Source organism: Corvus cornix, chromosome 20, assembly GCF_000738735.6.
Source record: "Corvus cornix cornix isolate S_Up_H32 chromosome 20, ASM73873v5, whole genome shotgun sequence".
NCBI classification, from domain to species: domain Eukaryota; kingdom Metazoa; phylum Chordata; class Aves; order Passeriformes; family Corvidae; genus Corvus; species Corvus cornix.
Window position 1 is genome coordinate 13,747,219 of NC_046349.1, and position 20,960 is coordinate 13,768,178.

Here is a 20,960-nt window from a genome sequence, read left to right on the forward strand (position 1 = left end):
TTTATTTGTGTTGTGTGTGTGTGTTTATTTTTTTTTTTTTAATTTCCATTTTTCCATCCAAGCTTTGGCTGCAAATACAGGAGGAGCTTCTATAAACTTCTGCATCAAATATACGTAGAATAAAAACCATCATTCATGATATGTAAACAGTCTGAGAGTGGATTGGGAGTGGGCAGATATCAGGAAGATTTTTTTTTGTCTGTTATGAGTGTTGGAAGTCGAGTTTGCCAGGAGAGCAATTGCTTGTGAAGATACTTGCAATGAAATATGAAGTCCTGTTTTTGTTTTTCTCCATGAGAATGAGCAAAATGTAAGATCTGAGCAACAGCAATGGAGTGAAAGTGTCTCATGTATGTTGTTTTTATTGGTAGAAAGAATGTAGAAGAGTCATGGGTTTTGCACTTGCTTTATTTGTATCCATGTAAATATGTATCCCTTCCATTCTCCCTGTAGGAATACAGCATTTCCTGAATGTAGAGTATTCCCAAAACCAGCACTATGTTATTCTGTATTGTATAAAAAGCTGCTGCTTCATAACATATCTAAACCGGTTCTCAAAGTAGCTAGCATGTTTTTTAAAGTGTATTTTGTAATCCATATCTTTACCAAAAAAAAAGTGACTGTGCTTTTTGTCTGACCAAATATGCAATAACTTTTGGATTAAGGTTAGTATTTATAAAGGATCAATTTTCATTTTCTGAATGCCTTACTTTTCTATGCAATTGTTGTTGAATTGTTGTTGTCCTAAAAAAAGATGTATTTGATAAATTTCCCAAAGACTTCAAAGACAGCTTTAAACGCTTGAGAAATATGTTTCTAAATATTTCAATCTGACTTTTTCCCCTGCATTTCTTTCCAAATTGCTACTTAATAGGGAACAATTTTCTGCCAGATGGGACTCAAGAAAATGACTGTCTTAATTTCAAATCTTAAACTGATTCAGATCCTCATCATTTTTGCACCACTTAAATCATCTGATGTTCCAGTTTAGCTGCAGTTCTGAGTGTTTGTTATTTATGTTCCATATTCCTGTGCAATAGGAAGAGATGCCACCGCTGGGTCTCGATGGGGTGAATTGTAAAATTCTCCAGAAATCAACTCTTCCTCATCATTTACATTGCAGTGGTTTCTTACCTGTGAGGCAGCACTCTGCCACCACACGTGGAAGGTTGTAATTCTTTATTCATCTCAGTTCAGAATGAATAATCCACCTTTGGGAACGTTTGACATAAGATTGGCATCTGTATCTGTAGTACCTGCTGTGTTATAACTGCAGGGGTGACAGCTGATACCAACTTCTGTAACTACCAGCCAGAATCAAACCCACTCTGGTCTGTTTAAGGTTTGTTTAGCCATTTTCATTGTTTCAGGGGTATAAAAATATAAATTAGTACCTGCACATTGCAATAAATTTCACCTGAAGGTGCTGATGCTGTAAAAGATGATCTTGACTGCAGAGAGTGGTTACCTGGGGAAAAGGTGGGGGTGAGTTTCCTTCTGTAATGCATAAAATAGCAACACTGGGTAGAAAGCTCCAGAAGGACTGTGTCTCAGAAATGAATAATGTTTTTAAAACCCAGGAATCCCCAGCTGTGCTGTTGGAATCAGCAGTTACTGCAGGATTGCCCCTGCTCTGAGCAGGGCCTGGCCCAGTGTGCTGGTGACACCTGGGCACAGAGAGTCTGAACAGTGCTGGCCTGCCTGGCACTCAGGTTTTTGTCTGTAATTAGGAAGTGATTCCCCCCAAAGTCCAGGCCTGCCCTGGGTGTTCAGGTAAAGCCATATTTTAATAGGCACACGAGTGAGCGTTTGTCACTCCCATCATCCTAACAGGTGTCTTTTGAATCAAATTGCTTGTTCAAAACCCTGACTCACAATTGAAAAGGGGTTTATATCATTCACATTCCTACAACAACGTTGTTAACCTCCAATGTAATGATTTTTTGCTATCTGTAAAGTATTTTTATATATTGCCTGTACTATGGTAGATTAGCAATAAATGAAAGGGCATCATCTACTGCAAGAGTGTTTGGTCTGTTCTTAAATACCTTTACTGCCTTTGATAAATGAATATCATGAGTCACCCACTTGTCTTCTTGTCCTTGTCACCATCCTAAATGCTCAGGAATGGGATGTGCAAAAGGTGCAGAGTACAGAGCATTTCATCATCAATGAGCTGCTGAGCTCCTCTTTGTGTCAGGATCCCACCCAGGTTCTGTGGATGAGACTGAGCCACACTGAGACTTCTTCATTTTCTCTTAATGTCTGTTTTCCCTCTTTTAATTTTCTATTCCCACCATCCCAACAAAAAGCCCCAAACAATCCACATCAACAGCTACTGCAGAGTCTTGACCGTAATAAAGCAATAATTTCCAGCTATGTAAATGTCCTCCTGCATCATGCCTTTTTAGAGACTGGGGATGGACTCCACGTCACTTTTTTTCATCTCTTAATTCTGCATTTCTCTACTGGAGACACTAAAAGAGACATTTTCATACTGCTGTGCTGGAGGGATGCCCAGAGCCCATTATGGCCCAGAGAGAGTCGAGTTTATACAGCATTCAATTAAAGACATTTACCTTAACAAAATCAATATTATCCTTTGCATTTAAAACCAGAGAATTCAAACCATATTCCATGCATTTGTTGGCCATGGAGCGAGTGCTTTGCTTTGCTTATTCACAAAAGCCTCAGAGCAAGGGCCATGTGGAAGTTCTTAACTCCCAAACCCTGTACAAAGGCTGGGAGCCTCACAAACCAGACAGGCTTCGCCAACAAAGAAGCTGTTACTGGCTAGGAGAGAACATTTTATGATGAGCAAATATATGGCATATAGGGTTTTAGCTTTATTCAGCAACAGGAAAATTTAAGTAACTTAACCTGGAAATTCCACAGCTACAGTCTGAGAACTTGAGCACCTGACCTGATCCTCTGGCTTTAATTTATGTCTTGGGGCTGAATTAAAGGACTACAACAGTACCCCAGATTTTTCGTCTTAACGGGAAATTTCCTGGATTTTGTAGACTTAACTCGCTCTTTTGTAACCCTTCAACACAGCTGATTTTTTTCCCAGTTTTCAGGGTAGCAGCAAGGAAGAAAAATCCATGTTTCTAATGAACATCTGGGTCTCGTATGAGCACTCGCGTGCTCCGCTGTGTAAATACGCGATTTACAGCTTCTTTTTCTTTTTTGAAATACAAATGTAATTCAGTCAATTTAAGAAGCTGCCTTTCAGTTTCAGAGCAGATTCTTTTCTAAATACATCATCACTGGCTTGCTCAGGTGGCCACGCTCAACTGGGCTGCTCCAAGGGAAGAGGAGCTCCCACCCAACACCATCCTCATCCTCCCTGTCCCTGTGCCTTACTTGGACTGGCTGCTCCTCTGAATTCATCATCTCAGTGAACTCAGGGGCTTGAATTAATTTTATTTAGGGAAGGCAAAGCCACAGCAGAGGATTTGAGCTCCTACTGACCCAAAGGGCAAAACTGCACAGCAAAATTGCTGAGGTTGTGAGGGATCACTTGCCCTAAAAACCTGGGAAAGGGAGGTGGGAGAGGCTGGCAGGAGCCACCCTGCACACGAGTGGCCATAGCCAGGCACCTCTTTATTCCACAGACCAAATCACAGCCATATCAAGGAGGGCACAGAGGCAGCCACTAAAATAAAACATTATCTGTTGCACAGACATACACACAAACAGTAGAAGGCTGGATTTTTCTGAGCTTTGCAGTCTACCAGCTGTCTAACTACCTGTGAGAGCTCGGCTCCGCCCAGGGATTTTGGATGCAGTGGATTTCAGGCCAGGGATGGGGTGTGGGGAGCAGCCAACGTCCACCATGCCAGCCTTGTTTTCTTCAGGAACCCTTCCTCTGCCAGCTGCATCATTTCTGAACAGCTCTGGGGTTGAATGCCATTAAAGAAGTTCTAAATGTTATTAACTGTTTTAAGGGCTGGGCTCTGCCTTGGGCACTAGAGGGTAAGAAATAAGCAGTAACAAACTGCAGTTTAACTCCTCACACCCCTGGGCTTGACCTGCAGTTTTAGGTTGGCCTGAGTGTATTTTTCATGGACGCTTTATACAACATTATTGAAAGACAAGCAGTGCCATGAACGCCTCCTTAGCTGCCTGATACCCCCAGCACAAGCAGACCCCTGACATCAAAGCCCAAATGATGTTTAATTTCCAAGCTTTTCCATGATGGGCTTCACTAAAGGAAAAGCAGGGGGGTAAAGCTGAGACCTTTCCCTTTTCATTCTCCAGTGACCAGCTCAGCCAGGAACACCTTTCTCTCCTTTCCTTTATTCTCTTCCCCAGTTCCAAACTCAAACAGTTCCATAAATCAGGATTTGGTTGGCTTTTATAAAGGGCTCTTACAAGAAACCACATTGGCTCCATCCACCCTTATAAAGGCCAAACAGCATGAAGAATAAATGGAAGGAATAAATGTAATGGGGCTGTGACCACGTAGCTCACACTGGCAGCGTTACATTAACAGCTGGAATCGGGGATCCTAAAGGTCTTTTCCAGCCTAAATGATTGTCCGATTTTCTAGGCTTTGCTCTGGGAATGGGCCTCGCTTTGCCTCAGAACGTCACTGCTCCCTCTCAGCTGCAGGCTGGGACTACAGCAAAGCTGACAGAAAATGTGCTCTTTACACTGCAGAGAGGGTTGAGTGGTTTTTTGCTTCCCCGAGCAAGGAGAAAGGCCGGGAGAGTGGCAGGGCAGGTTCCTCAGCACAGGATGGCAGTGCCATCTGCAGGGAGCTGAGCTCAGCGCCGGTCCCAGCCACAGCCCCAGGGCTGGGAGCCCACCTGGAGAGACCCCCGAGGGACCAGGGGGTGGCCTGGCCATGGCAACCCCCGGGGCAGCAGCTGGCACTGGCCTTGGCTGGGTGAGCCCTCGGAACCTGCCCTGGCACTGGTGCAGAGCCATCGGGGACCTGCAGCCCATCACTGGCCCACGCAATCCCTTCTGTGTCTGGAGCGGGTTTAGGTTCTGAAACTGCAGATTTGGAAGGAACCAGGACCTCTTTGGAAAGGCATTGGAGTCATCTGAGAGCCTCACACAAGGTCTGCAAAGAGCAGCCCCCGACAGGGACTCCCTGGCTCTCAGGAGGAGGAGCAGAACCCCCTGAAGGTGATGAAGAGAACAATTCACTCTGCATCGATCTCATCTGTTGCATGTTCTATAAACAACAGAGCTGGAGGCTGCCCTGGAAGGAGCTGAAAATCAGATGTACTCACTCACCAGTCATGGCTTTACCCAGAGCATTTTCCAGCAGCACAAATAGGAAAGCACTAAAATGGTGTTTGTTGCCTCACCAAGGAGAGCGTGGCTGCAGGTGAAGAGGCTTCCTTTGAGGAATCATGGTCAGACACAGGCTCAGGACAATCTAACAGGACAGTTCATCTGGTTACACTTCAGACATGGTGCTTTGCTGTCCAACAATTTCCTGCCTGTGCCACTGCATCCAGTTTTCCACCTGGGACTGGAGCCAGAGGACCCCCTACGTTCACTGTCAGTCACAGAGAAATCCAAACATTCCAAAGTTTAAACATTTAAAAATTACAAAATTCCTTGGCGTTATCCAGTGTGTTTTTTCACCCACACAGCACAAATTTCTCAAGGAAGTGTTATGACTTTGTTTGTACAGATGGTGAAACTGAGGCATGGGGAAGGGACTCATCCGAAGCCCCAGCTCCAGCAATGATAACTGGGGACAAACCCCTGTTGTCAGCAGTCTGAGCCTGGATCAGTGTCCATGCTCCTGCTCCCCATCATTCATGGATCTGAGGTGGCTGCAGCTCCTCTGCGCAAGGAATGACCCCGAGGTTCTGCCCATGAGCTGCTGTGCTCAGGTCCCATGGAATCCTCTGCCATGGAAACCACAGGACACCTGGACATTGCTGCTGTTGGCACAGCATTCCTGGTGCTGCAGGAGGAGAAACACCAGCCTGTTGTTCTGCTGTGCTTTGTTTCTGATTCATGGATCCCCCTGAAGCAGAAAGGTATTCACTTCATTTCTGGTATGTGGTAGAAAGTGGGATTTCAAGAATGGGCAAAATCCTGCTGCAAAGACAGCAAATTCCATATTTATTCCTGCTTCAGTGGGTACAACATCTGCATACTAATCAGGCAGTCACTGAGAAGCTGTTATGGGCAGAAATACAAGGTGTATTTTCTACCCTGTAATAAAAAGGCTTTATTAACCCCCGTTCAAAGCCAGACCTCTCTGGTTTGGAGGCTGGGGTTACCCTCTGTGTGTCTGACATCATACCTGGGCCATTGAGCTGCTTCGCTTGTGTTCCCCTGTGTCAGTAATCCCAGGTGGCAGGAGGAGTGACTCCTGAAAGGAGAGTCCTGGCACGGTGTGGCTGCAGGAAGCTCTCACCTGGCTGTGGATCCAGGTGAAAATCTGCCAGCGCTGGAGGCAAACTGGATTTCATCCCCCTTGGGATCAGGGGCTGGGTCCAGCTGTGTTCCCTGTGGGAGGAGAGGAGGGACTGGGATGAGGTGACCCCACAGAGAGCAGCAGCAGCACTGGCAGTGCCAGCAGGGCGCTGGCACATCGCAGCCGTGCCTGGCTCTGCCCTGCCCAGTCCTGCCCACAGCAGCCGTAAGGAAGCCACTGGCACACCCAGGTGCCAGACAAAGCTCTCTCCCTCTGGCCCCAGGACCCTCGCTGTGCTCTGCTCACCTGCAGTGCTGTTTAAAGCCTGGTTCATTCACTGCCCCGGTGTTCCCATTCATCTCTGTGCAATTTGAAATGTCCCTCTGTACAGCCCCGAGTCCCTGAGCTGTACGAACCCGGCTGGCAGTGAACAACCCTCACTCGAGGTGCTGCACACCACAGACACAGAATGACCCCCTGAGAGCGTCAGGCCAGTGTTTTGCCAAACCTTTTTTTTTAAAATTTAGCTGTTAAAAGACAAAAGGGGGAATAGGGAGAGGAGTTCATCCCACGAAGTATATTTCTTGGTTGCTGAGAGACTTCAAATCTCCCTAATGAATAAACACAGCGCACTTAATTTTGTTTATGAAAACAGACTTATTGTGATGGCAAAAAGCATGAGTCAGTGCCCTGGGTGAGGGGAGAGCAGCAGCTGGAGACACTCACCGAGAAGCAACGCCTCGGAAACCAGAGCAGCTCTCCTCTCCACCAGTGCCAAGAGATGCAATTTCTCCTCTAACACACACCACCAGCACACAGGGAGTGTGAGAAGGCTTCCTCATGACCTGGCAGTTGGCTGCTGAGCAAATATTGCCATGGAAAGCTGCGGATCTGTGAAGGAGCAGCAGATACTGCACACCCTGAGCCCAGCTCAGCCCAGCCCCAGGATGCTCCTGCTGGAGCTGGGCCGAGCCTGGCCTGGATTTGGGCTCCTGGGTAACAACCAGAGCTGCTGCTGGTCCCTCACTGAAACCCAGCAGAGTCACAGGGGAAGGCGAAGATCTGAGCCCCTCAAGGAGGAGGAATTGCTGACTCCACAAAGCACATTCCCCATTCATCCCTGCATCCCCTCTGATGCATTTGGCATTTATTTTGCTTGGAGAAAATGAGCCAAGAGGGAACTGAACCTCTTCCCGTGGCTTCCTGGCCTGGTGAAGGTCCTGAGGCTTCACATAAGCAGGAGCAGCAGGAGCATTATTTCCTTTAACTGATTTTACTGTCCAAGAAATGTCTCACCATTGGACTCCCTTCCCACACGTCCTGTCCTCCAAAGGAGACTCCAGTGTCTGAGGAGCCCTGAGCTGTCACTGTGACATGTCACCGGCCACCAGCACCCTGCAGAGCCAGGCTGGCAGATCTTCCTCTGCTCCTCAGCACATCTTCATAAATAACCCCAGCCCTGCCTCACACCATGGGCCTGCTGTTCCCCTTCCTCAGCTTCACTGCTGTAAATCTGCCCTGGCTGCACGAGGGATGAAGGATCCTGAATAAGGACCCTCCCAGCCAACTCTCCCTGGACAGAGCCCCTTTGTGTGCTGGGGGGTAACACACAGGGCTCTGTTCAAACAGAACAGGCCAGACACAAGTTCAACGCTTTTCCTTCCTTCCTTAAAAAAGAATTAAAGAAAGGAACCCATTTTCGGAAGGCCAAGCATGGAGGCAGGAAAGAAATTCCAACTAAAAACCTTAAATTGCAATTAAGAACCCTAAATTTCAATTAAGAACCTTAAAAAGCTAAAATTGCTCATCTTACATTGGTACTGCCCCCACGTACACCACAGGAGACAGGCCAAGCTATCCCAGCTCCCTAAAAATGCCCCACAAAGAGACTGAAACAAATAGAGATGTAAAATTCTGTGTGTTCCACTTTCCACGAAAGGCAGAGAAGAACCTGTCCCTGGAGTTACAATCTTTGATGGCAAAAAGACAACGAGCCAGAAAGGAATTAGAGATTTTAGCTTGGGCTGTCAATTATTAAGGGACCTTTCAAGCTTTTGCCATACAGCAGAAAGAAATGTGGGCTCCTGGAGGCTGGGCTTTGCTCTACAAGCACACAGTCATTATTTTCAGATTTTTAAGCCACTTCTCTAACAAGTCAAACTATTGCTTGTCACACCTGCTGGCAGAGCAAGGCTGGGGCTTGTGGATTTTCATCACTAAAGCCTGCACCTGTAGCCAAAAAATCACCAGCTATAGAATAATAATCATATTAACAAAAAGGAGTGTAACTTCTGCAGACTGAAAGATCACATTTATCCAATGGAGAGAAGGTGTCTGGGATCCCAGGAAGCACCCAGGGCTGTGTGGGTGCAGGGTGTGTAATACACAGGGTGACCAAGGGGGATTTTCACACTGATTTGCACTAACTCACATTAAAGTACAGGTACAAAGCACTGAGGTGTGACTGGGAATGGTTCACAGTGCGACTGCTGTGCTCCATGGGCTGGTTTTACCTTTTATGTTATTTCTTTGTCAGTGTGATTGATGCCCCCTGCCTCCCCCAGCCAGGGCTCCCCACACTCAGAGGAAGCTGTTGTTCCAGGGGTGATTGGTTCAGCAATTTCCAGCAGTACCTGTATGCTCCACTTGAAGAATGACTCTCAAATGGTGTGACATATCAAATGAAGCCTTGGCTAAATAAAGGCCAGCAAGCAATAGCAGAAGTCCTTCAGTGGCCTGTGTCAGTTACAGGCCAGTGTTTTCTGTTACTGCAGTCACAGAGAAATTGCCATAAAAGAATGAAAACCTCTGTGATCCAAGACCTTCTGTTCTTTTTCTTTTTGGTACCAGACTTGTCCCCTAAAGCTTAAGATGGTTGAATCATAGATGGATCGTTTTCCCGCTCCTTTGAAGTTCCTGATTAAACAGTGATTTTTCATGGATCTTCAGTACAAAGCCAATTCCTCATCTGCCACAACAGCACAAATGGAAGAGGATGTGACACCAGTCTGAACAAAGTGCCAGAAGTTTCATATAAAACCTGTGACCTCCTCTGGTTCTCACAGAAGTCAAACTTCTCAGGTTCCCTGGCTCCAGAAGATGGACAAGAGGCACCCCGCCCCCAGCAGCATCCCTGGTGCCATGAGGACCATTGGATTTCCCATTTTGCTGTGCTCTGTGTTCCCCTGGTACAGGAAGGTCTTGGGCCTGCTTAACATATAGATACTGCTACAAACAAATAATGGAGAACAATAATTTCCCCATAAGATGCATATGAAATACTCTATATCCAAAAGTACTTATAATTCAGGGGGAAAAATGTATTAAAAACCAATTTTGTGGTACTCAACCAGCCCCTTTAAAACAAACAAAAAACCTCCCTGAGCACTGTAGATTAGTTGGCTTTTCACCAACCAACTCTGATTGAAAATCAAACGCAGATGTGGGGAGAGGAGCAGCAGTTCCAGCTCTCCCAGCAGCCGCCTGTTGCTGGCACGCTCCCGAAACTCTCCCAGCAAACTGGTACCAGCTGGGCCCCACGGAGCCGGCGTGGCAATTCCACAGCCAGGGCCTTGCTGCTGTCCCTGCTCACACAAACAGAGCTCGCTGCAGCTCACAGAGCAGGATTAAGGCAAAGGACTCACATGGGAAAGCTCAGTTTCCTTACATCTGAGGGGTCTGCATGCAGCTCAGCGTGAGGAGCCACGAAATTCATCCCTGCCTTGTCCTGGAGGATGGGGAGAGTCTTCCTGCACAGGGCAGAGGGGCTCCATCACCCCATAGTGGAGTCAGCAACCAGAGAATTGCAACAGGCTGGGCAAGGCAAGAGCACTGAGCAGCTTTAAACTCCTTTTAAAAAGAACTGAAGAAGAAAGAGAGAGTGTGATGATAAAAGAGGTTTTGTGCTGTGCTGGCAGAGGAGCAGAATTGATGATGTGATGAGTCAGTTCCCTCTCCAGCATTAACAACCCTCAACATCCCTCTTCCAAAAGCAGCCTCTGTTTGAGGTCCCTGGCTCCAACATCATCCTTGGGACAAGGATCTGTCTTCTCTCAAACTTGACTCTTCTTTTGGGGGAAGAGAAAACCACCATGGCACCACGACAAATGGTTCCAGGGCTGAGGAGCTGCCTGAGAGCTGCCTGGCCTCTGGGCAAGAGAGAACATTTCGTGTCAAAATACATCTCATGTGAATGATCCTATTTACGGCACAAATTTCAGCCTATTCTAGATTGTCCTACCCAGAAATATTAGGAGAATTAACCTTGAAAAATTAAAATCAGATCCATTTCCACATGCAGAGCTGAACTTCGCAGGATTCTCTTTTTTTTGGAAGTTCATACCACTGGGTACACTCCCCTGCACTCCCCGCCTTGTGCAGGTTGCCTGCAGTGCCTATCACACCAATGACACTTTGTCTCTTGGCAAAAGATGTGCAAAATGAGACTTGACTCAGAGACCTGCTCACCAACAGCAGTAAAAATTCCCCTTGAAATGTCCAACAAAAGCAGAGTGAGGAGGTAACCCTGTCTCTCAATGAATTCTCTTTGGAGAGTGAGAACTTGGAATATCTCTGCAATATTGGGCAGCAGTGTGTGAGCCTGTAATAACAGAGCCTCAGAAGCATTCATTTTATTCATTTTGTCCTTTTCTCTATAACAAAACAATCTGAGAATGACAATGCCACTAAAGCAGAGAAGGTGGAAATAAGATCCTTGCAAAGAAACCATTCACCACCATGGCCACAGATAGAAGATCAGCTCTGCTTCATGACTCATCTCTGAATCTATAACTATTTAAATACTCAAGTACTTTGAATTTTATGTGGTCACAATAAATAGCAACAGGCAATTGAATTCACATCCTCAATGTGCAATACTTGCTTAAGGGAAGCTCTCCACCTCACCATCTGCTCTCTCTTCCCCCTTTCTCTTATTCCTGCATCTTCTTAGATTTCTACCTCCTTTTCCTCCCAAGAGAGCACAGAACCCTGAAAAGCACTCCCCACATTGCCAAACCATTTTGAAAGAAACGAGGAAATAGTCCATGAATTTTTACAGGAGCAGCTTTCATACTCTTTACACTCTTTCACCTGCACTCCTGCAGACTCTTTTCACCTGCAGACTCTGGGCACTGCAGGCAGGATCTCAGTGCAGTACAGTCCACATTGGTCCTTCTTCCAGCAAGGAACATGCTGGCTTCACTCAGTAACAACAATAAATAATAATAAATAAATAAGTAATAAAAATAACTGGTCTAACATTGCACAATAAGCACAATCCATGCTGGAAGATGGAACCCCTGCACGCACAGCCCTGCGTTTGTCTCATGGAGCCCAGCCTGGCTCTGCACAAAGACACCCATTTTGCTCCAACCCTTCCCTCAAGACAGAGCTGGAGCTGGACTTAAGCCCAGCAGAGCTTTCATGGGAACCAGCTGCTCACGGGCAGTCTGGGCTGGAAATGGACTTGGACACACAGTCCGTTAATGGCTCAGCACATCCCAAAACCTGGGGAATGTGGCTCTCCTGGGCCTGATGGCTGCTGACCCTGAAACCTAAGGAACTACCATGATTTCAGTGGCAAGAACTTCAGCAGAGCCACCAGCTACTCCAGAGCTGGGTCTTCAGCCTTTCTCTTGTTGCCAGAAAGGGCTTTAGTGCTAAACCCAAAGCCTCCCAGGTCCTTTGGTGTGGAGCTCTGTCTGCACTGGGCCTGCCCGAGCCAGGAACCACTTGCCAGCTCCTCCTGCACGGCTGGGGCCCCACCCAGGACACTGAGGTCCTTTTCTGCAGCATCCACCAGTTCTTACTTGTTTTCTTCAGGACTCTGGGTACCCATTAAGTTCCACATCTCCACCATTTCCCTCCCACGTGTCCAAGTGTGCCTCCAGATGGAAGCACCTGCAGCATTCCCGATCCTGAGGCCACTGTGGGAGAACGTGTGTGGGAATTTGGATCAGACAGGGGCTGTTGCAGCATTAGGCCTTACCAGTCACAACCACCCAGGTTCCATCCCTACCTCAGAGAGGGACACAACATGCACGTTGTTCCCTGTGCTGTTCTCCAAGGGATTCGGGACATCTGCAGTGCATTACAGCCTTCTCAAAGAAATGTTGTCTACATTAAGTACAAGTATTTAATTAGCACTTCATTTAGAGCATGTGGTACAGCTCACAGCTCCAATTTGGGCCAGAGATGATTTTCAGGGGTGGGTGGAAGCAGGGGGTGATGCCAGGAGAGCAGAGCAGCTCCCAGCAGCCGCTCACAGCCCACAGAGTCCGCAGGGAACCTGCCCGACCTGGAACCGGAGAGCAAACACAACTCACAGGAACCACTGGTACCAGTGTCATGTAGGAGAGGACATCCCTTCCCTGTTTGCCACCTGTGGGTACCCCCAGGCCCGTGGGAGGAGGCTGTTCCCGTTCCTGAGGTCCGGGGAGCTGGAAGCTGTTCCGTCCATCCCTGCCCGGACACGCGGCAGGGCCCCGAGTCCAGTCCTGCCTCGCCCCGGGGAAGCCCCGATGATTCAGACACCCCTGTGAGTCACCCTCCCTCCATCCCCCCTCTCTCCATCTCCGGGGAGAGGCTGATGAGCTGCTGGCCAAGGCCAGCACCATTCGGGCTGTGCAGTGTCCCGAGCCCAGCAGGAGCTCCCCTCCCAGGCACACGGGTTCTCCCCAAATCCCACCTGCACCGCCTGCTCCGAAGCATTCTAAAACGAACTCTCCAGTAACATTCAGTGGAACTTGCCCGTGGTTCTATTGGTTCCTCAAGGACTGGGAGATTCCAGTGTCCGTATTGGCCTAAATATTCCCCCTTGGAAGGAGAGCCAAAGCCTCAAATGTGAGTTTCTTGCCAAGGCTGAGAGCAAGTCAAAAGGCATCTCACAGACAGACGAGCAGAATCACTGCCCCAGAGCTGCTGCAGGGATCCAGCTCTGTGTTTCACACCTCGCAAGCTGAAGTCCTGATCTGGCCAACCTTGGATTTTTGCATCTGTTTGAATCCCCAAATCCAGCTACTTTTGTAGTACCTACAAAAAATACAAACAAACAAACATCCCTTAGTACATACAGCAAATACACTGTAGTATTATCAGAATAAATCTCTACCAGACAGACCACGAAGCTGTGGTTTTGTGGGATTTTATACACAAATGCACACACATCTATCTACTCGTGTACATAGAGATCTATAAATACAGCTATTTGTATATATATGATAAAACCTCTTCCTTGGCAGTACCTAAAACTGCCATTAAAGCCAACATGACTGGGGGGGATAGACACATAAAATCACTGATTGTCACTTTTCTGGTTTATGTGCAGTATCTCCACACTTTCCATACTGCAGCCATATCCTGTGCTATCTCTTTGCAAGAGTTCTCCCTGCTGCAAGGGGCACCAGGAATCTATTTTTCACATTTCATTCTGTTAGCATATTTCTTTCAAGTGTCATACTCCACCAGAATACAGCCATTATCATCCAGTTATCACTGGGGACAGCAAAGGACACAGTTCAGGGACAAACAGCACTGCTGTCGTTTGATGTGAGAGACTCACAAAATTTAAATGTTACGTGGATAGAAGGCATTGCACGTCTCTGGAGCAGATTTCTGAATGCCAAATACTGTCCTGTCACTCCTAGCCCTTGTAAACAGTCTCTTTCCATCTTTTTTGTGAGCTCCCTTCAGGTACTGGAAGGTCACAGCTGGGTCACCCCAGAGCTTCTCCTCTCCAGGCTGAGCAATCCCAGTTCTCCAGGACAGCTCTCCTGGGGTCTTGTTGAAAATTAAAAGGTTGGTCCCAGTTTGACAAAATGCAAATGCAAAAGACACTTGTCCTGCTCTCTGCAGTGACTGTGATACGTGTCTGCCACAGTAAGAGCAGCTGGAAAAGGCTGAATTTGCTCTTTAGCATGACCTAATTCACACTGTGTGCACGCTCTGGGGAGCAGCGCGGCTGCTCGGCTCCAGCTCGCAGGGCTGGGAGCTGGGGCTGAGCCTCAGCAGATGCAGGAGCAGCACTTCAGCACTGAGCACCTCTGGCTGCTCCCTTGCAACTGCAGGACACGGGGGAGCTGAGTGTTGGGGAGAGGCAGCACATGGAGCCTCTTCTGGGGGAAGCAAAGATGAGGAGAGTGAAAGGAAGGAGCAGGGGTCTCATGGGGAAGAAACTCTGATTTACATTGTCCAAAGGAATAGAAACAGGACATAATGAGGAGACAGGAAAGACATCTTGGGCTTTGATTCTGCTGGCTCCCCTTCTCCTCTCTGCATATTCCCTGGAAGTTTTCCTTGTGGCACAAACTGCTTCATGTGCGTCTTGTTTACTTTTGGCCTGGATCACTTCCTTTGGAGCCAGCCCAGCCCCTGTTGGGAACATCAGATAAATCTGGATTCATTTGAAACTCCCTTTTGGAAGAGGCAGGGTTGTCCTTGTCAACATGTCAAATTAGGAATGCTCCATTTGGTTTAATGGGGCTGGCTTTTGGTTTAATCCAAAAGACTCCATAAACTTCCATTGTAATTTATGCTTAGAGTCTTCGGAATTCAGATTCCCCCCTCCTTTCCTTTCTGTGTTTTTTGGAGGTAGTGGCTCCCTTTTTGAGTTGTGTTCCTTTGCTGTACATCAGATCAATTGTATCCACCAGAGAGGCTCCATTTATTATTCTGGTGTAAGGAAGGGTTCTTATCAATCTGAAAACAATACAATTTTTATGATCTGCAATGTTTAGAAATGCATCAAAGAATGAAGGGAAACCAAAGAAAAGAATATTACAGAAGGGTACCTGAAATCACTGCAGCATCGAGTGGGATCAGACTGATTTCTCCTAACACAGACTTCCCAGCTGTTGCTGGCAAGTGAATTCAGACACAATGGAACAGCAGCTTCTGAAAAGTCTCTGTAGTTGTTACTTTGCTGCTCTCTTACTTCATGGCTGGATGAACTCCCCCACTCCTAAAGGAGATAAACAGGACAGTAAAAGGCATCTGTTACATTAGTAATTGTAGAGTTCTCTGAGGTATCTCTTTATGGCAGGCAAAGTGTTCTAAATACTGAATGAATCAGAGGGGTTCTTGGAGTTTTGAGAGGATGGATAGCTATGAACTTAGTGCTGAGCTGGCACTCAGGACATCTGGGTTTAAATCCCATCTCTGGCATCTCCAGAATCTGGCACCCACACATCTATTGTGTGACTTTGAATGAGTAACTGCCTGCCATTCCCAGCCATGGAACAGGGATAATGACACTTCCTCACGCTCCCCTTTGGTCTGTCCGATCCACTTAGGTGAAAAATTAATCAGCTCAGAGCCTGTCCTTCCACAGCCACTGGAGCTGGTCAGCCTGGCACTCAGAGTCAGCCGGGTTTGGCCAACAGAAAGTTTTTCAGAGATGGTTCAACCCTTTTGGAGAAGCTCAAAGGTTGGAAGGGACCTCATTCCAACCCCTTGCCATGACAGATCCACTATCCCAGATGGCTCCAAGCCCTGTCCAACCTGGCCTCAGACTCTTCCAGGGATGGGGCAGAAACGATGCTGAGAAAGCTCAGCACACTGAGGAAAACATTCCCCCATAACCCTCAGAGCTGGCACAAATAGAGCTGTCAGACATTTTTAATATTTCTCAGCTATTTAAAATGTGAATATTCATCATTCTTGCAAACCAGAGCCTAATTAGATTCATAAATTATTGCTTCAATGTAGAGCAGAACAGCAGCTTGTGTTCTGAAGCTCATTTCACCCAGAGGAGCCCCAGTTACACCTCGTGTGTCCCTGAGCACAGCTATGAGGCACCAAGCACAACACAGGTCTGTTTGAATAGATCTGCTCAACACAGGGCAAAACGACAGGGTTTAGTTCCACAAAGTAATAATTAAAAATGAACAGTTCTACTGTAGGTGTCAAAGTACTGGGCCTACTACATCCCATTATAAATAACAGTAACAATAGTATTAATAATAACTTGAACATCGTAAGTTTTCCTCAATAGAAAAATCTAGAAATCAAAAAGACATTGTTTGTATTTGGATTTTCATTAGATAAAAGACTTCCCATTTTAGCCTGGTTTTGGTATAAAAAATAGCACCAGGGTAAGAACCAAACTCTAAATCTGTTCTATTTGTGTTAACAACAGTTCTAATTTCAGACTGCCTCTTTCCTGCACTACATTTTTCTGTATTTCCTTTCGAGAGTTGTCCAAGATCATAGCCTTGAATCCAAAACTTTTACCATTTCTTTGTAGGTCCAGCATCAAATCTCAAGGATCATATTATTTCCTGGAATTTAAGTGTCTCTACAATAGATCAAATACATATTTAAGAAAAAGCTCTTCAGATTATTTAAAATGCATGTTTCTTTTAAGAATATGCAAAGTTAAAGAGGAAATCTGAAATAATAACAACTTAGAGTGAGGCATAAATTAAACACCAGCTATTTCAAATTTTATATAAACTATTATATATTCTCAAATAGTGCATCACTGCTGCTGATATTGTAGAGAAAGTCGAGGGAGTAATTCTGCAAGAAGCTGGACAGTCAAATGAGTAGATGAGCTTTACTTGGAGTAGGAACAGGGAGAAAAGCAAATTCAGTGTATTTGAGTTTCAGTACATCTGTGCTCAATGAGAGGTCCTTCAGCACTGAGAAACCAGTAAGGAGCTGAAAAAGCAAGAAAACTTCTCTTCTTCTTCCCATTTATCCACACAAATGAGGTGTGAGAGGCTGAGTCCTGTGAGCTCCAAACCTCTGACAGACACATTGATGAGAAACAAGCACTTGGGTTTACTGACTTTTGGGAAAACTTTCCTTAGTCCCTAAAAGCCTAATTTTAATTGTAACCCGTGCCTGTGTGAGCTTATGGCTTCTCTTCCTGATGCATCCAAAGCATTTCAAGACAGCTTTTAACTAATAATTTTAAGCTGCTGTTTTTATGGCTTTTAAATTGAATTTCAGGAAACTGCTTTTGAATAAAACCTGAAAGTGAAATCAGGTGTCCCGTAAATAACAGATGCTTGTCAGCATTTCTAACCCAATAAAAATAGAAAACCTGCTCATCTGAATGAATGCCTTCTGATTTACAGAATGGATTGAACATTTATCTATCAGGTCACTCTGAGAGCGGACTTTATAGAGCAAAATAAATCCAACACATAAAAGTCAACATTTACTAAGAAAGTATTTTAAAAGAGCAAATGCAAAACAGCTTTAAATCTGTTCTTCTCCTCTAACGTTTCTGGCTGTCGATACAGATCATGACTTTTAGTTGTCATTTAAATAACTTCAGTCAATTCCCCTCAGACATTTCCCTTTCCCTGAAGCAAACAGGGCAGAGGCTGCTAAACCGCTGCTGCAGCACAGCTGGCAGGGCTCCGTGCTGGGGTGGAGGACGGCTGGAATTCTATCACTTATTTCTGTTTCTCCGCAGCTCAGGAAGTGGAGAATACAGTGCAGAAAATGCCATTTTCCTTCGCAGCCACGAGAGGGGAGCCTTTTCCTTCTGTAACTTAGGGAAAGTCGCAAACTGCTCAGCACATAGAAAGCACTGGGAGAGGGAAAGTCAACTCCTTGGATTTAGCAGGGAAGTTTGGCATCACTTCAAAGTCAGTAAATACATACATCCAGTCAATTAAAAGCAATCCAGCCAGCTTATAACCACACTAATTATTTATGTGTGTGTGCTGAAGACTCTTTGTTCCAGGGCTTTGACATGAAATATGAATTTATATAGGAGCCCTCCGTGCTTCTCCTCCCTCACACGAGGCCTGAGTGGAACCAGGATTGATTCCCTGGGGAATCCCGGGGCTTCTGCTGAAAGGCCACAGAGTCCCAAGTCAAACCTCCAGCCACAAAGGACAGGCTGGCTGTAGGCTGGGAGCTCATTAATTGTGGGCTCAAATGTCATGCCTGCTATTAAGGCTCAGCGGTGTATTGTGATGTTCTCGTTTACGTGGCCAGGTTCCTTATCTGGTGATGAGATTTGCACCTGCAGGACGAGCAGGGGTTTTGCTCTTGCTGGGGGTTAATGAGTCATCTGCACCCAGCAGGTGAGAGAAATCCTTGTGTTGGCTCAGGGGGCTTGGACCAGGCCTCCACTGGCCACCAGCACAGGGAGACTCCCAGAGCAAAGCCCCAGCACCACTGGAGGGGCCTTGGGGCTGTTTCTGGGGGCATTAACCAGCACATCCCTGTCCTGGAGCCCCAAAGGATGCTGAGGTGGCTCTCTGGAGAGGAGCTGGGTGGCAAAGGAAGGCTGATGTCCAACACCAAACACGCGGTGCTCTCTTCCACTCCCCGCTCTCTCCTGAAGCTGCAGACTCAGCAGCTCCGTTACTGTAACATTTGATAAGCTCAGTAAAAAATCAGAGCACCCACAGTCCCAGAAGGGACACAGTGGGATTTTCACCTCTGGCTCTGCTTTGAGCAAGGCTGTTATCCCCAGAGCACAGATCCAGCACCACAAGGGTCTCCACAAAAGCCTGAATGAAGCTGGGCGAGGTTTCGGGTGGTGCTGCCAGGGCTGGCTGATCCAGGGCCCGTTCCCTGCTCACACACACTTGCTGCAGAGCCCCAGGCACGGCTGCTGTGGCGGTGAAACAGATGAGATCTCGAGTTTTCACTGGCTCAAAGTTCAGGAGCATAAATCCTGCGCATTTGTCGCGGCCAGCACCAGCTCAGCTGCTCCGCTGCTTTCCCAGCCCTCGCTGGGACTCGTGTGGTCCCCTCACCACGACAGCGTTTTCATGGAACACACAGAGGCACATCCCGGCTGTCACTGCACGTGTACAACCCTCGGTGGGGTACAATCCAAGGCCCTGGGGAGCAGGAGACAAGCGCTGGTTCTGGGTTCTCAGAATTCACGGATTAAAGCTCACCCAAAGGAAGGAGCACTTCTTACTGTCAACATATTTTGTTTTGAGAGGAGAAACTGCATGTACTAAAAAATCTTCGCTTGAAACAGGTCCTTAGAAGAGCAAAATAATTGAGATCATGCTCTTTATTTATCACCAGAAAGCGATGAGGTTTTAAAGCTGTTTTGTTCTTCTTTACAGTTGCTGTCAATTCTGACCTTTCCATGTAACTCATCAGCAGTCTCTTATTTCTCCTTCTTTAAATAAAAGGAAAGAAGTAATGAATTTTAACAAAGACTTCTTATGCCTCAGCGGTTCTCAGAAGTCTGAGTTAAAGTAGCACTAAGAAAACCCAAAGAGCTTCAAACTGCTTGAAAAAAATTTCTCACCCTCACCATCGATCAGCCTTTATGTGCACAGTATTTCTTGCTTCATTACCCACAGGTTCTCCAGTCATCTGGGTAGAAAGGACCTGATATAAAAGTAAAACAGAAAATGAAAGAATTCAATACGTTAAAATGTTTGAGGCTCCTTTAAACAAGTGTCATGAAGTACTAATGACATAAAAAAATTCGCACACTTTTCACACCTTGTGGAGTTTCTCTCACCCGGAGAAATGCCTTTGCTGGGAATGACTGAACCTCTTCTCTTTTCAGTCCATTTTCAGTCCTTTTTCCCGGGACAAAGGCTCAGGCAGACGGAGGCGTTGTTATGTCCCACCCCACGGGCAGAGGCTGTGACTCGCCGCTGTGTTGCCCTTGGAAAGGCAGGGAGGGGAGGGTGCCCTCAGCACAAACCGAGGTGCCAGGGGCTCCGGAGAGCTGAGTGCCCGGCAGCAGCAGGTACAGGCACTGCTCACTCACGGTTCTATTTCATTTGTCCTCAAGACACTTGGTCCTATTTATTCGAGCAGGTAACCAGGCCAGCAGCTGGTGTGGCAGAATCTCCCTAATTCACCTCTTTTGGTCCATTTCCATATATTTAAATTTCCATGATAAACTGGGTAGACACTGAAAACTTTATGTTTGTTTCTCCTACCCAAGCGAAGCAACCTCAGAACTTCAGTTTGTATAAATACCCACAAGCAAAGCCACCTGTCCTTCTTTGGTCACCTCAAGAAAAAAACATCCCATTAAGGGCTCTGGTTTGTCACTTTTACTATCAGGTCAGAAATTCCTGTTCCTAACAGTATTTCACTGTATTTACCAGTTTCTGCCTGCAGCTCTAACTGGAACCAGGCACAAAATACACAAAACTCTTTGACACTTGCAGAGATTTGTGGGGTGGGAGAAACTGCCCACCCTCGGTGAGAAACAAAGGAAATCTCATTAATATCCATGTTTGCAGGGAGGCAGAGGATTCTGTTTCTTTGGATTTAGTCATTAATCTGTTTTTATTACTTTCATTAGTATTGTCATCCATGCTTCTGCTACTTTATACTTTACCAAGTTAATTAATGCTAAAGATTAAAATGCAGCTGCCTAAAACATCCTACCAGGATTCAAGCTGAAAACCCCCAGAATTCTAGAAATAAAGTTTTATGAAAGAACCAGCTCTGAAAGAACTGGTTGAGAAACTTTCTTGGCTGTCAGGAGCAGATCTTCAGCAAGGTCTGGGATCTCATCTCATTCTGAGGCAGATTAGGAAAAACAAAGAAAAAACAGATCTCCTTTTCTGCTCAAAAAACCCCTCAAAACTGTTTTAATAACATTTGCAAT

General features: G+C 46.3%; 1 long non-coding RNA gene across 4 annotated transcripts in view; it reads right to left on the reverse strand.

Moving 5' to 3' along the window:
• LOC104687597 overlaps positions 1–20,960 on the reverse strand; it is a 91,695-nt gene continuing 70,735 nt past the window's right edge. For 2 of the 4 annotated variants that reach the window (XR_751564.4, XR_002045023.3), the window contains exons 5-8: positions 19,632–19,714; positions 15,184–15,353; positions 13,083–13,426; positions 1–6,486 (exon numbers count right to left, since the gene is read on the reverse strand). This is a non-coding gene — a long non-coding RNA (uncharacterized LOC104687597). The remainder of the gene's footprint in view (positions 6,487–13,082; positions 13,427–15,183; positions 15,354–19,631; positions 19,715–20,960) is intronic. The other 2 variants (XR_002045026.3, XR_002045024.3) reach the window with 2 other exon arrangements.